Genomic DNA, 13,647 nt, shown 5'->3' on the forward strand with positions numbered 1-13,647 from the left:
ATCCATATGTCTATGTATGTTAGAATAGATGTTCATTTGTTTATCTCTATTTCTTGTGTTGTTGGTGTATGTCTATGTGTATTAATGTTATAGATCTAGAGATTGTCAAGACATAGTGCTTAATAGAATGTTCTTGTGGTTTATTTGATGGTTCATACTCATTACTTGATGGATTGTGCCTTTCTCTTAGTTTAATTAGTTTAATTTTCATATCATTAGCTTAGATGTAGTGTGGTTACCATAGTTGTTAAATTGGAGGACAATCCATGCTTGTTGTTTAATGTTCCAAACTTATGAATGCAAGTAGTATATTTCTTTAATTTTGTGATGTGATTGGATTGTGAGATTAAAGAAGGATTAATGGTTTACTTTGATATATTGTGCTATTCATTGTGTTGTATAGACAATATATACTTAATTGGTCATCCATGCTTGTTAAAACAACCACACACACTCACTATTGTTGTAACATTTGCCTTCCCCTCATTAATTGTGAATTGAGTTCATAGAAAAGTGATGCTTAGTGTTGATTTCTAAATCCCAAAACCTCTCTATCTTGTTTTCTCTATCCTTTAATTACTTAGTTGATATTGATCTTGTTTAGTTTTAATTGTAGTTTAATCAGCCAAATAACCTACCTTTGATCACTCAACCTACTAACCCTAAGCCTTGTTTCCACTACTAGTGCACCCTCAATCTCTTGGGACGATCTCTACTCACCCTTGCTATATTTTTAGTTAGGGGTAGTAGTGGCATTTATAAATGTAAAACTTAGCCACACTATTTTGCACAAATTTAGTTACACACCGCAACGAGCACACCATGAACCACCTTTCTTTAGCATAGATTATGAAAATGTTCGTTCGTAAAATTCATTGGAACACCATTATATGACCTCTATCCTTGTGTCTGGCAGGGCTCCGCCAGATACCATACAACAAGGTAGGTTGAGAATAAAACATAAATTATTATATCTAAGACAAAGTAATAACAATTCATATTCTACTAAAGCATGAAAAACCACTTGAGTTGTCTCAAGTGCTCATAGTCATATAATCAAGAAAACATAATATATTGAAATAAACCCAGAGTCAAAATAATTAAACCATAATACAACATTGGGTTACATCAGTGCCCTAAGAAAGGGATTAACTACTCATGACAAAGTTGGATAACATCTATGTTGAGTTCATCACCATCGTCACGGACGGCACCTCTCTTCTCAGGATCTGCACTTTCAAGGTTGTAGAAATCCTAAAAGCCACCACACCTTCAGCTTTCTGAATAATACGTCAAAGAGATTGGAATTTCGGACCTCTTCTATCAAGGCTTACGCTTTCTTTTATAGAAGAAAATATGCATTTGTTGGGCTTTTAGGTCTTCTGGCCCAATTGGGATGAGATACGGCTAAAAAAATATAGCAATCCTGCAGCTTTTAATCTGACATGTCATACAATGCTTGAGCTTCAGGAACGGATGCTCGACCTTTAGGGATCATGCTCGAGCATCAGGAACCAATGCTCGAGCAATACTAGGTGGATGATCAAGCTTCAGTGAATGGTGCTCGATCATCACATTAACACTTAGCCAATTTTCTTCAACTATTTTCTGAAGCGTCTTTTCCTTTTAACATTGCTCGATCAAGCTTCTTGGGCTCGAACACTAGGTACCATGCTCGAGCATCTGGGGCTCAATGCTAGATCATCAAGAGATGATGCTCAATCCTCTGTTGATAGTGCTCGATCATGGGAGTGATGCACGAGACCGAGGAGCATAGCCTTCAATTCCAAATCAATTCATTAATTTCTGACGCCTCATGCTCGAGTTTCAGGGTCAAGGCTCGAGCACCTTTGGTTAAGGCTCGAGCACCCTTGCAGTAAGGCTCGAGCATCTTTGCAGTAAGGCTCAAGCATCAAGGTACTGATGCTCGAGCATTTGGCCTTGTTGACTTTTATTTTCTTTGTTGTAATGTTCAAACCTCAACACCTGGGCTCGAGCTCTAAGGCTTCAATTGCTTTAAACTTTACCAATTCAACTCTCGGGTTGCTCTGAATGACCGGTAATGACTTGGTAAGCTTCGATATCAGCATAAAATCCCGGTTTTAATCATTTATCTGGGAAACTACCTGAAACACACATTAAGCATAAATTAATCTAATAATAGATAGAAGTATCACTTTAGGCCCTAACATATACGTACTTAGGGGCTCGAATATACATATATTCAACGCTCATCACACCCCCAAACTTACATATTGCAAGTCCCTTAGCAATACAGAACTAAAAAGCCGCTTTCATGGGAATCACGGTTGCATTTAGCTTATGCAACAAGCCTTTAAACCCCTAGGTTACCCCTAGTGGACGAGTTATAATCTTGTGAGGGTTTCTAGTGAAGATACCCACAAACTTCTCACATCAGTGCCTTTAATGCACAGTAAGCTTATTCAAGTCTATTGTCAAGTCATATCATCCTGCAATTCATTCATCAGTCAAATACAGCAAGTATACTAATCATGTAATCAGAAAAACTCTCAACTTCCAATCTCAGTTAAGCAACCATAGTTTCCATATATCAGTTCAATCATTTATTGAACAACTTTAATCTTTAAAGATGCTTTTTAAAAGTGATCCTGCAATTCATCGTCTAGCTTACTGTCCATACTTGCATTTATTCCTTATCATTCTTTAATTCACAAGCAGACTCTTCAAATTCCAACTCCCAAGGCATTTTTATTATATTTGTTTTCTTTTTGGTATTCATTTTTTTTCAAAAAGGATACTTGTGCAATGTCTAGGTTTATTAAGCTTTCTAAATTACCCTTGTAGTGAACTTTCAGCCAATGACTCCCAGACCAGACGATCTTAGGGTATTAGGTGTCAGAACACACCTCACTCAAGCAATCTAAGTACAAACCTGAACTTGATCATTTTCTACTTTTCTTTCCTTTTTTATTTTTATTTTTTATTTTTCATTCACATTGGTGAACATTTTTTTCTTTTTGTTGCATACATACCAATTTTTCTTTATTTTTTTTTTCTATTTTATGCCTCAGTCATCAAAATTATCAAATATATCTGATCATTTCAGTCTAACTCAAAACAAAACAAGAATTTTAATTTCTACCCCACAGATTTCATGCAAGTGTGAATATTGTGTAAAGTGTAGCATATCAGAGATCAGCATCATTAAACAATAATTATCCTAACAGAGTGAACCACAAGCTACCAACTGATTTCAAAAATTGTCAAGGACTCCTTTTCACAATAATCTAGTATATAAACCATTTCTAACCAACTTCAAACTGCAAGTAGATAACTATCAACAAACTCAAACACATGTTTCTATCAGCAAAACATATCCTCGTGTCAGCAAAAATTTAAAATACCCCCTTACCTTACCCCCAAACGTAAGTTGCACATTATCCTCAATGTGGGAGAACAAAAGAAAGATAGAAAGATATTATCAAATAAGCAGACCAGCAAAGATAGGACAAAATAATGCACAGGTGAGTAAAAATAAATTTCCAGCATCTCCTCCTTCGACATAGTGGTTCCTCAAAACCAACTAAGGTTCCTTTTATTCAAATCACCCCCAAACTTAATCTGTAGTATCTGGAAAAATCAATAAACTCCAACACACATCAGAGTATCAATCATATGGAGTAAACAGAGAGTAATATCATAATGCACGAAAATATCAACACAAGGATAATATAATCAAAAAGCATGTATATATATCTGAAATCAGTACAATGTGTTGAAATAGAAAGACTTAGGGCAGCTATACATCATATAGAAAATAAATACCGCCAAAAAGAACTGCCCTAGTCAACAAAAATACAAAAAAGTCCTAAGAACTAATCCGTAGGTGGTGGTGGCGATGGAACAGAAGAAGTAGAAGGATCAGACAGAGTGTGGTGCAATAACTCCTCAAGAATGCTCTACTGTGCAGCCAGCATCTACCTCAGCACTGTCTGTCCATCCTGCAGCTCAGCCACCCTGGCCTGTAAATCTCTAATCTCAGCCTGAGAAGAACTCTCAGGCTGGCCTGCAGAAGTTGGTCTCCTCCTAACCTAAGGCCTAGAATCGGAGAGATATATTTCCTCATCCGTAGCATCATCATCAGCTCTCCTATCAATAACTGCTACATAGCCTTCATCACCAAATTCTATCGCATCTCTCTGATGCGCCGGCATATGGGACCAAACTTTATTCTATTCCCTCATTCCGAATTGTGGAGATTCTTCATATCATTCCTCTTTTGGACTTACCACAAACCCTTGCAGCTCTAACATCTTGGTAATCATATATGGAAAAGGCAGCACATGTGTAGGAATAACCTTTTGCGGTCCAATATCAGACCAAAATGCTATTAGCTGACAAAAAATCATCCTAGGAAATGAATACCAGTGCTCAAACTGAATAGCATAAAGTGCTTGGAGAAAATTAGTATTCCTAATAGTCTTATGTCCAAGAGGATGGACATTAGCAGAGATGATAGAATCTAGAATCCACAACCTCTTAGGAATTTTGGCTTTGGTAGTACTACTACGCTTTCTCCTAGCAACCCGACCATCACATAACTTTTGAATTAACTTTTCAGCAATAGGTACCCTAGGGAATGGTGTAAAAATAGGACAGCTACGTCTCTCATCTAGAACCTCATGAAGCATATTATGACATTCTAGAGCGGCGGTAATAGCATCAGGATTAATAATTAAATCATGCCCATCAATTCTAGCCCTAAGCTCCCAAGGGTCATTCTCAATATGAACCAGATTAAGGTAAAACAAACGAATAAGACGAGGATAGGCAACTTGAGTAATAGGGACCATGAGATGAAGAAGATACCTGTAGCTGAAAGACTTCATAGCCCACCTAATGCGCAGATCATTGATGAACGCCTGATAATCAAAGGTCGTTTCATAAAAAATTGGAACTATTTTCCATGCACTTGGCAACATATCTTTTATCCCTCTAGCGCGTTTAACAGCAGTAGGATGAACCATCTTCAAGTTAACCCTTCAAATTTCTCAAAAATCTCCAATTATTGTAATCTACAACCTGATGCTCGAGCTTCAAGTACTGATGCTCGAGCCTTTAGGAAAGAATGTTCGAGCCTTAATCTTCCATGCTCGAGCTCTCCCTGAACTTCACTGAAGTAGATCATAGAAATCAGTTCAAAAGATTAAGGCAGAGTGGATCTAAACAGCTAGTCTACGTAGATCATGCATGAAAAAAAGTCATAGACTCTTATATCCAAAGAATAACTCATACTCTCCCTCATTAGATCCAAGCAATTAATGAACTGAGAAAATTCTATTTGAAGAAGAAGAAGATTACCTCTATTTCTTGTAGATCTAAAATAAGGATGTAGATTAGCTCTAATTATGAATAGGAAGAATACTTAGAGAGCTTTTATAAAGAATGACCCATGGCTTTCCTTTTTGTTCTAGGCGAAGGATTTTTCAATTTCTTGATTTAAAACTTTTTAGAATTTCATGCTCGAGCATCAGAGGGGTAAGCTTGAGCATGGCCGCTGAAAACCCTAGATCTTACGATGATAAGGCTCGAGCTTTAGGTATAGATGCTCGAGTATTTCACTGCTGATGCTCGAGCATGGGGATAAATTTTTGGATTTTTCAATTTTTTTATTTTCTTTTTCTATTTTAGTTAAACCTAAACTAATTTAGAATTAAAATAAAGATTAAAATAAACCTATAACCTAGAAAATAAAATAACGAAAAAAAAAAAAAAAAAACTTAAAATAATGAAATCAAAATCAAAATAAACTACGGTACAACATACAAATGTTAAGTTTAACGTCTATAGCTCGACAGCATACTAAGTTTAATGTCGATAGCTCGATGAAAACCTGACCTCTCTTAGTCCAAGTAAATAGGATCATGAAATTCCACTGCCTCAACTGTGCTTCTCTGCACACTACCCACTATGTAGGGTTTAAGTCTCTGTCCATTAACCTTGGACAGTTGTCCAGTTTTGCAATCTTGTATTTCTATTGCACCATAAGGTGCAATAGAAAGAACCATGTATGGACCTTCCCAACGTGACTTTAACTTTCCAAGAAAAAGTTTCAGTCGTGTATTAAACAACCAAACCTTCGTCTTAGGCTCAAAAGTCTTACGCAAGATATGTTTGTTATGAAATGCCTTAGTCTTTGCTTTGTAAACCTTAGCACTCTCATAAGCATCATTACGTAATTCTTCAAACTCAGTTAATTGAAGCTTCCTGTTAGAACCAGCAAATGTCATATCAAAGTTAAGCTTTTTAATAGCCCAGAAAGCTTTGTGTTCTAACTCTACAGGAAGATGGCACCCTTTACCATAGACAAGACAGTAAGGTGACATACCAACCAGAGTCTTATATGCAGTCTGGTAAGCCCACAAAGCATCATTTAGTCTATAAGACCAATCTTTACGATCTAGCTTAACCGTTTTCTCAAGAATTCTCTTAATTTCACGATTGGATATTTCTACTTGGCCACTTGTTTGGGGATGATAGGCAAAAGCAACTTTATGGGTGACAGAGTATCTTTGCAGTAAGGTACGAAAATACATATTACAGAAGTGAGCACCTCCATCACTGATGATAGCTCGTGACATACCAAACCGACTAAAAATGTTCGTTTGAATGAACTCAATCACAATTGTGTGATCGGCGGTTTTGGTAGCTACTGCTTCAACCCATTTAGACACATAGTCAACAGCTACAAGAATATACTCATTTTTATTGGACAGAACAAAAGGACCTAAGAAATTAATACCTCAAACATCAAAAACCTCAATAATTAAGATTGGAGTTATGGGCATCATATTTCTTCTAGAAATTGATCCTAGCTGCTGACATCTAAGGCATGATCTATAGAATAAATATGCATCCTGAAAGAGTGAAGGCCAAAAGAAACTGCACTAAAGAATTTTAGCTGCAGTTTTCTTTGCACTGAAATGACCTCCACATGACAAACTGTGACAGAAGGTCAGAATACTATAAAACTCACTCTCAAGAACACATCTACGAATTATTTGATCAGCACAGTATTTGAATAGCTGAGGGTCTTCCCAATAATACATCCTATTTAGGAGAAGAATCAATCATTTTCCTACTTTGACCAAGCCAAAGGAATTTTGCCTATTGCGAGGTAATTCACAATATCAGCAAACCAAGGTAAATCCTTATGAGAAACCTCAAATAGTTGTTCATCTGGGAAGGAATCATAAACTAGAAGTGAAATTGAGGAATCCTTAATTAGAATTCTAGAAAGATGGTCAGCTACAACATTCTCTAACCCTTTCTTATCCCGGATTTCGTAATCAAACTCTTGAAGTAAGAGGATCCATCAAATCAAACGGGGTTTGGTTTCCTTTTTCGAAAGAAGATGTTTCAAAGCAGAATGATCAGAATAGACTATAACTTTGGAACCTAATAGATATGATCTGAATTTTTCCAAAGTAAAAACAACTGCAAGCAACTCTTTTTCAGTAGTGGTATAATTCAACTGTGCATCTGAAAGAGTTTTGCTAGCATAGTAGATAACATGAGGAAACTTATCCACTCGTTGTCCTAAGATAGCACCCATAGCATAATCAGATGCATCATACATAATCTCAAATGGAAGTGCCCAATCAGGAGGATTCATGATAGGAGCTGTCAAAAGAAGAGAGCGAAGCTTTTAGAAAGCTTCAGGGCATGATTCATCAAAGACAAAAGGAGCATCCTTTGCAAATAGACTACACAAAGGACGGAAAATTTTGTTGAAATCTTTAATGAAGCGTCGATAGAACCCGGCGTGCCCAAGAAATGATCGCACTCCCCTCACAGAGGTAGGGGAGGCAATTTGGAAATTAAATCTACTTTAGCTCTATCAACTTCAATACCTCTCTTTGAAATGATATGTCCTAAAACAATACCCTCTTGAACCATAAAATGGCTCTTCTCCCAACTAAGAATAAGATTCGTTTCCCTACAACGCTAAAGCACTAGGGAAAGATTTTGAAGACAGTTTTTGAATGTGGATCCGAAAACAGAGAAGTCATCCATAAAGACCTTGAGAAACTTTTCAACCATGTCCAAAAAGATAGACATCATACACCTCTGGAATGTTGGTAGAGCATTACATAATCCAAAAGGCATCTGTCTATATGCAAACGTACCAAATGGAAAAGTGAATGTAGTTTTCTCTTGATCCTTAGGATCAATGGCCACCTGATTATAGCTGGAATAACCATCTAAAAAGTAATAATAGCTCTGGCCAGCCAATCACTTTAGAATCAGATCAATGAATGGAAGTGGAAAATGATCTTTTCTAGTAGCGGAGTTGAGTTTTCGGTAATCAATACACACACGCCATCCAGTGGTGGTGTGTTGTGGAACTAATTCACCCTCGGAATTCTCAACTACTATGATACCTGTCTTTTTAGGTACTACTTGAGTAGGACTCACCCACTTACTATCTGAGATGGGGTAGATTATTCTCGCATCTAGCAACTTCATAACTTCCTTCAACACTACCTCCTTCATATTAGGATTTAGTCTTCGTTGAAGTTCCCGAGATGTTCAAGAATCCTCTTCCAAATGAATCTGATGCATGCAAATTATGGGACTAATTCCTTTCAAATCAGCCATACTCCACCCAATAGCCTCTTTATTTTGCTCAAGAAATTTTAAGAGACTACTTTATTGAGAACTTGTAAGATTGGAAGCAATAATCACCAGGAGGGTGTCATTTAAACCTAAGAAAGCATACTTGAGCTTTTTCGGTAGTGGCTTAAGCTCAAGTTTAGGTGGAGACTCTAAAGAATGAATAGGGGGAGTACTAGAAAGTGGTGGAAGTGGCTCTAACCTAGATTTCCATCGAGGAAAATCTGTGATAGGAGTGGAATCTAGCAAAGAATTCACTTCAGCTATTAAAGTATTGACATCAAAATCTTCATAATTTAAGTGATTCAGACACGCTTCTGAAGGATCCTTAGATAAAATAGTTGGGAGTGATTCCTCAACTAATTCATTAATAACATCAAGGAAAAAGCATTCACTATCATCTTAGGGATGATGAATAGTATTGAAGATGTTTAGCTTGACTTTCATGTTTCCAAAAGATAGATTTATGGCTCCAGTCCTACAGTTAATGCAAGCATTCACTGTAGCTAGAAAAGGTCGCCCAAGAATGACTGGAATATACTTTTTGGAATCGTGGACCGGTTCTGTATCAAGAACTAGAAAATCGACCAGAAAATAGAACTTGTCCACTTTTATGAGTACATCTTCAACAATACCTCGTGGTTGTCTGATAGAATGGTCAGCAAGTTGTAGAACAACCAACATAGGTTTTAATTCTCTCAAACCCAACTTCTTATACACCAAGTAAGGAATAAGATTAACACTTGCTCCAAGGTTAAGAAGTGCTCGCTCTATCACATTGTTTCCAATGATGCAAGAAATTGTTGGAGCTCCAGGATCTTTAACCTTCAGAGGAGTGTTATACATAAGAATAGCACTGACATGCTCGGTGAGACAAACTTTCTTAGGAACTTGGCTTCTGGATTTTCTCTTTAGAGTACAAAAGTCCTTTAGAAATTTAGAATAGGCTGGAATATGCTTAATACATCAAGCAGATGAAGATTGATTTTGACCTGTTTAAAGACCTCCATCATATCTTGAATTTTCTCCCCTTATTTACCAAAGTGGGAGGGTTCCTTGAAACGTTCAGGATAAGGCGTTTTTGGCTCATAAGTTGTCTCATGGTTAGGAACAGATGAAAAAGTGACTCCATCTTCAACTCCTTTTGTGGGTTGTGGAATAGCACTTGAGGAAACATCCTTGGGATGTGGATTTTGAATGATAGGAATAATGGGAATCATAAGCCTTTCTTTTTCCTCCTGTCCTTTCTCAACTTGGTTATCAACCACTCTACCACTCTTCAATATAGTAATAGCCTGAACTTGCTTATGATGAATACCTGAGGAATTAGTTCCATCAATCATGTAAGTCTGCCCTTTTCTGGTTGACTATTGGCTGACTATGCAGCTTTCTATCATCTCTTCGAGATAGAGTACTCGCTATTTGCCCAACTTGTGCCTCTAGCTTTGCTATGGCTTGAGAATGAGAATTAAGAAGTTAGGTGTTGGCTTTAATTTCACCAAGAGCATTGAGTACTTGTTCCTCAAAAGCAGAATTTCTAGGAGGAGGTGGAAGATTAGGAGCTTGAGTAGATTGATTCTTAAACTGAGGTGAACGGTAAATATTAGATTGGTTGAAAGAATTATTTTGTGGCATAGAATTGGATGAATTTTGATACTGCCCCTGAGATTGGGAAACAGTATTCCCTTGATTTGGATTACGCCATGACAGATTGGGATGATCTCTCCAGCCAGAATTATATGTAGAAGAATAAAGATTATAAGCTGGCCTAGAGAATGCAGTATTCACTTGCTCCTGTGGGATCTCAGATGATTGTCCCAGCATAGGGCAAGCGTCAGCAAAATGGTTAGAATTAACACAGATGGAACAAACTTCCTTTGGTAAGGCAGTTTGCGGATTAGCAACAGAAGCAAAGCCAAATGATAGAATTTGATCGAACCTACGGTTCAAGGATTCTATTTGAGCAGCCAACTCACTAGATTTATCTACCTCATAAAGTTTTTCAACCTTATGCATTCCAGGTGAAGACCTAGACCTAGAGGAAGAAGCATATTACACTGAGTTTTCACTTAGGGCCTCAAACAGCTCCCAAGCATCAGCCGGACTCTTACGCAGAAAAGCTCCATTGCTGGAAGCATCAACCATGTTTCTATATGAGTCTGTAAGACTATCATAGAAGATCTGTATTAGGTGCCATTGAGCAATATCATGGTGTAGACACTTTCTTAGAAGATCATTATATCTCTCGCATGCATCATGAAGCTGTTCTCCCGGGATTTGAAAAAATGCCATGATTTCTCTTCTCATTTGTGTGGTTTTACCCATAGTGTAATATTTCTTCAAGAACTCCTGTTGCAACATGTCCCATGAAGATATGGAATTTGTTGGAAGGGACTGCAACCAAGTTCTTGCTCTATCTTTGAGAGAGAACTGGAAAAGACGCATTCTGAATGAATCGTTGGATAGAGTGGTCAACTTGGTAGTTGAACACAATTCCAAAAACACATCCAAGTGCTTATAAGGATCCTCTGTTACATACCCATGGAAGGTAGGAAGCATTTAGATCATAGCAGGCTTGATTTCAAAATGGGTTGCATCAGCATCCGGAAAAACAAAGCACGAAGGGGAAGTATATGTGGTAGGAATGAAATAATCCCTCAATTGTGGTTGTTGTGGAAGGACAGGTGGAACCCGTTCTCCATTACCATAACCATTATTACCTGGTGCATTATGTTGCTCAGCCATGTTATCAGAGGAACTATCAATATTATTCAAATGTTTTTTAAGCTTTCTTAATTGACTTAAAGTTCTCTCTATTTCAGGATCATGCACTAAAGGTTTTGACCTAGTTTGGCGAGTTAACATGCACTGGTTCCACTAATCCTAACAGTAACAAAAAGAAAATAGTCCAAGTAACAGAAAAACAATAAGACCTCACAAAAGGTTTAATAAATCAAAGTTTTTCTCTCCCTTAAGCGTCTTCGTCCTCCCCGCCATTTTGTACTTGAAAAAGAAAAAGAATTAAGATGAGATATATCAGAAAGTCTGAAAACTGGTAAACCAAAATAACTAATTAAAAACTAAACAAAAACAATCTCCCCAGCAACGGCGCCAAAAATTAATGTGTCTCTCACAATCCTACGATATCGTATAGGATATAACTCTATGCAAAGAGGATGTCGAACCCACAGGGAGAACAGATTTGTAGTTTAGTTTTCAACTTCGTTCTATGGTTTACAAGTAACTCAATGGGGAAGTTTGTTAGTTGTCACGATTTAACAAACTTGAACTATAAAATAATCAACTAAAACAAATTAAACTGAATTAAATGAACGATCAGAGAGGAAAAGTCTTAGGGCTTTGATTTCACCACAATCGTTATACTACGGTCAATTGAATCAACTCTGGGATTTTAACCAATTCTGTTTTCAATGAACTGAACTCAATAACATTCGTTCAGTTCGGAGTTTAAAGAAAGATGTTTTACAAATTTAGCTAACTATAACCTATCTGCGGTTAGCGTGGACTATTCACCTACATACTCTACCTACTTTAACTACTGTGTGAATGAACCACCTTTCCTAAACATAGATTATGAAAACATTCATTTGTAAAATTCATTAGAACACCATTATATGACCTCTATCCTTGTGTCTGGCAGGGCTCCGCCAGATACCGTATAACAAGGTAGGTTGAATAAAACATAAATTATTATATCTAAGACAAGGTAATAACTATCTATATTCTACTAAAGTATGAAAAACCACTTAAGTTGTCTCAAGTGCTCATAGTCATATAATCAAGAAAACATAATATATTGAAATAAACCCAAAGTCAAAACAATCAAACCATAATACAACGTTGGGTTACATCAGTGCCCTAAGAAAGGGATTAGCTACTCATGACAAGGTTGGATAACATCTGTGTTGAGTTCATCTCCATCATCACGGACGGTATCTCTCTTCTCAGGATCTGCACTTTCAAGGTTGTAGAAACCCTAAAAGCCACCACACCTTCAGCCTTCTGAATAATACGTCAAAGAGAGTGGAATTTCGGACCTCTTCTATCAAGGCTTACGCTTTCTTTTATAGAAGAAAATATGTATTTGGTGGGCTTTTAGGTCTTCTGGCCCAACTGAGATGAGATACGGTTGAAAAAAATAGCAATCCCGCAGCTTTTAATCTGATATGTCATACAATGCTCGAGCTTCAGGAACGGATGCTCAAGCTTTAGGGATCATACACGAGCATCAGGAACCAATGCTCGAGCAATACTAGGTGGATGCTCGAGCTTCAGTGAATGGTGCTCGATCATCACATTAACACTTAGCCAATATTCTTCAACTATTTTCCGAAGCATATTTTCCTTTTAACATTGCTCGATCCAAGTTTCTTGGGCTCGATCGCTAGGTACCATGCTCGAGCATCTGGGGCTCAATGCTCGAGTATCAAGAGATGATGCTCGATCCTTTGTTAATAGTGCTCGATCATGGGAGTGATGCACGAGACCGAGGAGCATAGCCTTTAATTCAAAATCAATTCATTAATTTTCGACGCCTCATGCTCGAGCTTCAGGGTCAAGGCTCAAGCACCTTTTCTTTTCTTTGTTGTAATGCTCAAACCTCAACACCTGGGCTCGAGCTCTAAGGCTTCAATTGCTTCAAACTTCACCAATTTAACTCTCGGCTTACTATGAATGACCGGCAATGACTTGGTAAGCTTCGATATCAGCATAAAATCCCGGTTTTAATCATTTATTTGGGAAAGTACCTAAAACACACATTAAGCATAAATTAGTCTAATAATAGATAGAAGTATCACTTTAGACCCTAACATATACGTACTTAAAGGCTCGAATATGCATATATTCAGCGCTCATCATATACATGCCTAGGTTAATTCCAGGGTTAATCAGAAATTAAATGGAACTTGTATTTATGCTTAAATTAAATTAAAACAGAGTTGATGTGTTTATATTCATAGTTATTTG

This window comes from Cornus florida, unplaced genomic scaffold (genome assembly GCF_030987335.1).
Source record: "Cornus florida cultivar Cherokee Brave unplaced genomic scaffold, ASM3098733v1 CherokeeBrave_3.0.0_Hap2_Chr04, whole genome shotgun sequence".
In the NCBI taxonomy this organism is placed as follows: domain Eukaryota; kingdom Viridiplantae; phylum Streptophyta; class Magnoliopsida; order Cornales; family Cornaceae; genus Cornus; species Cornus florida.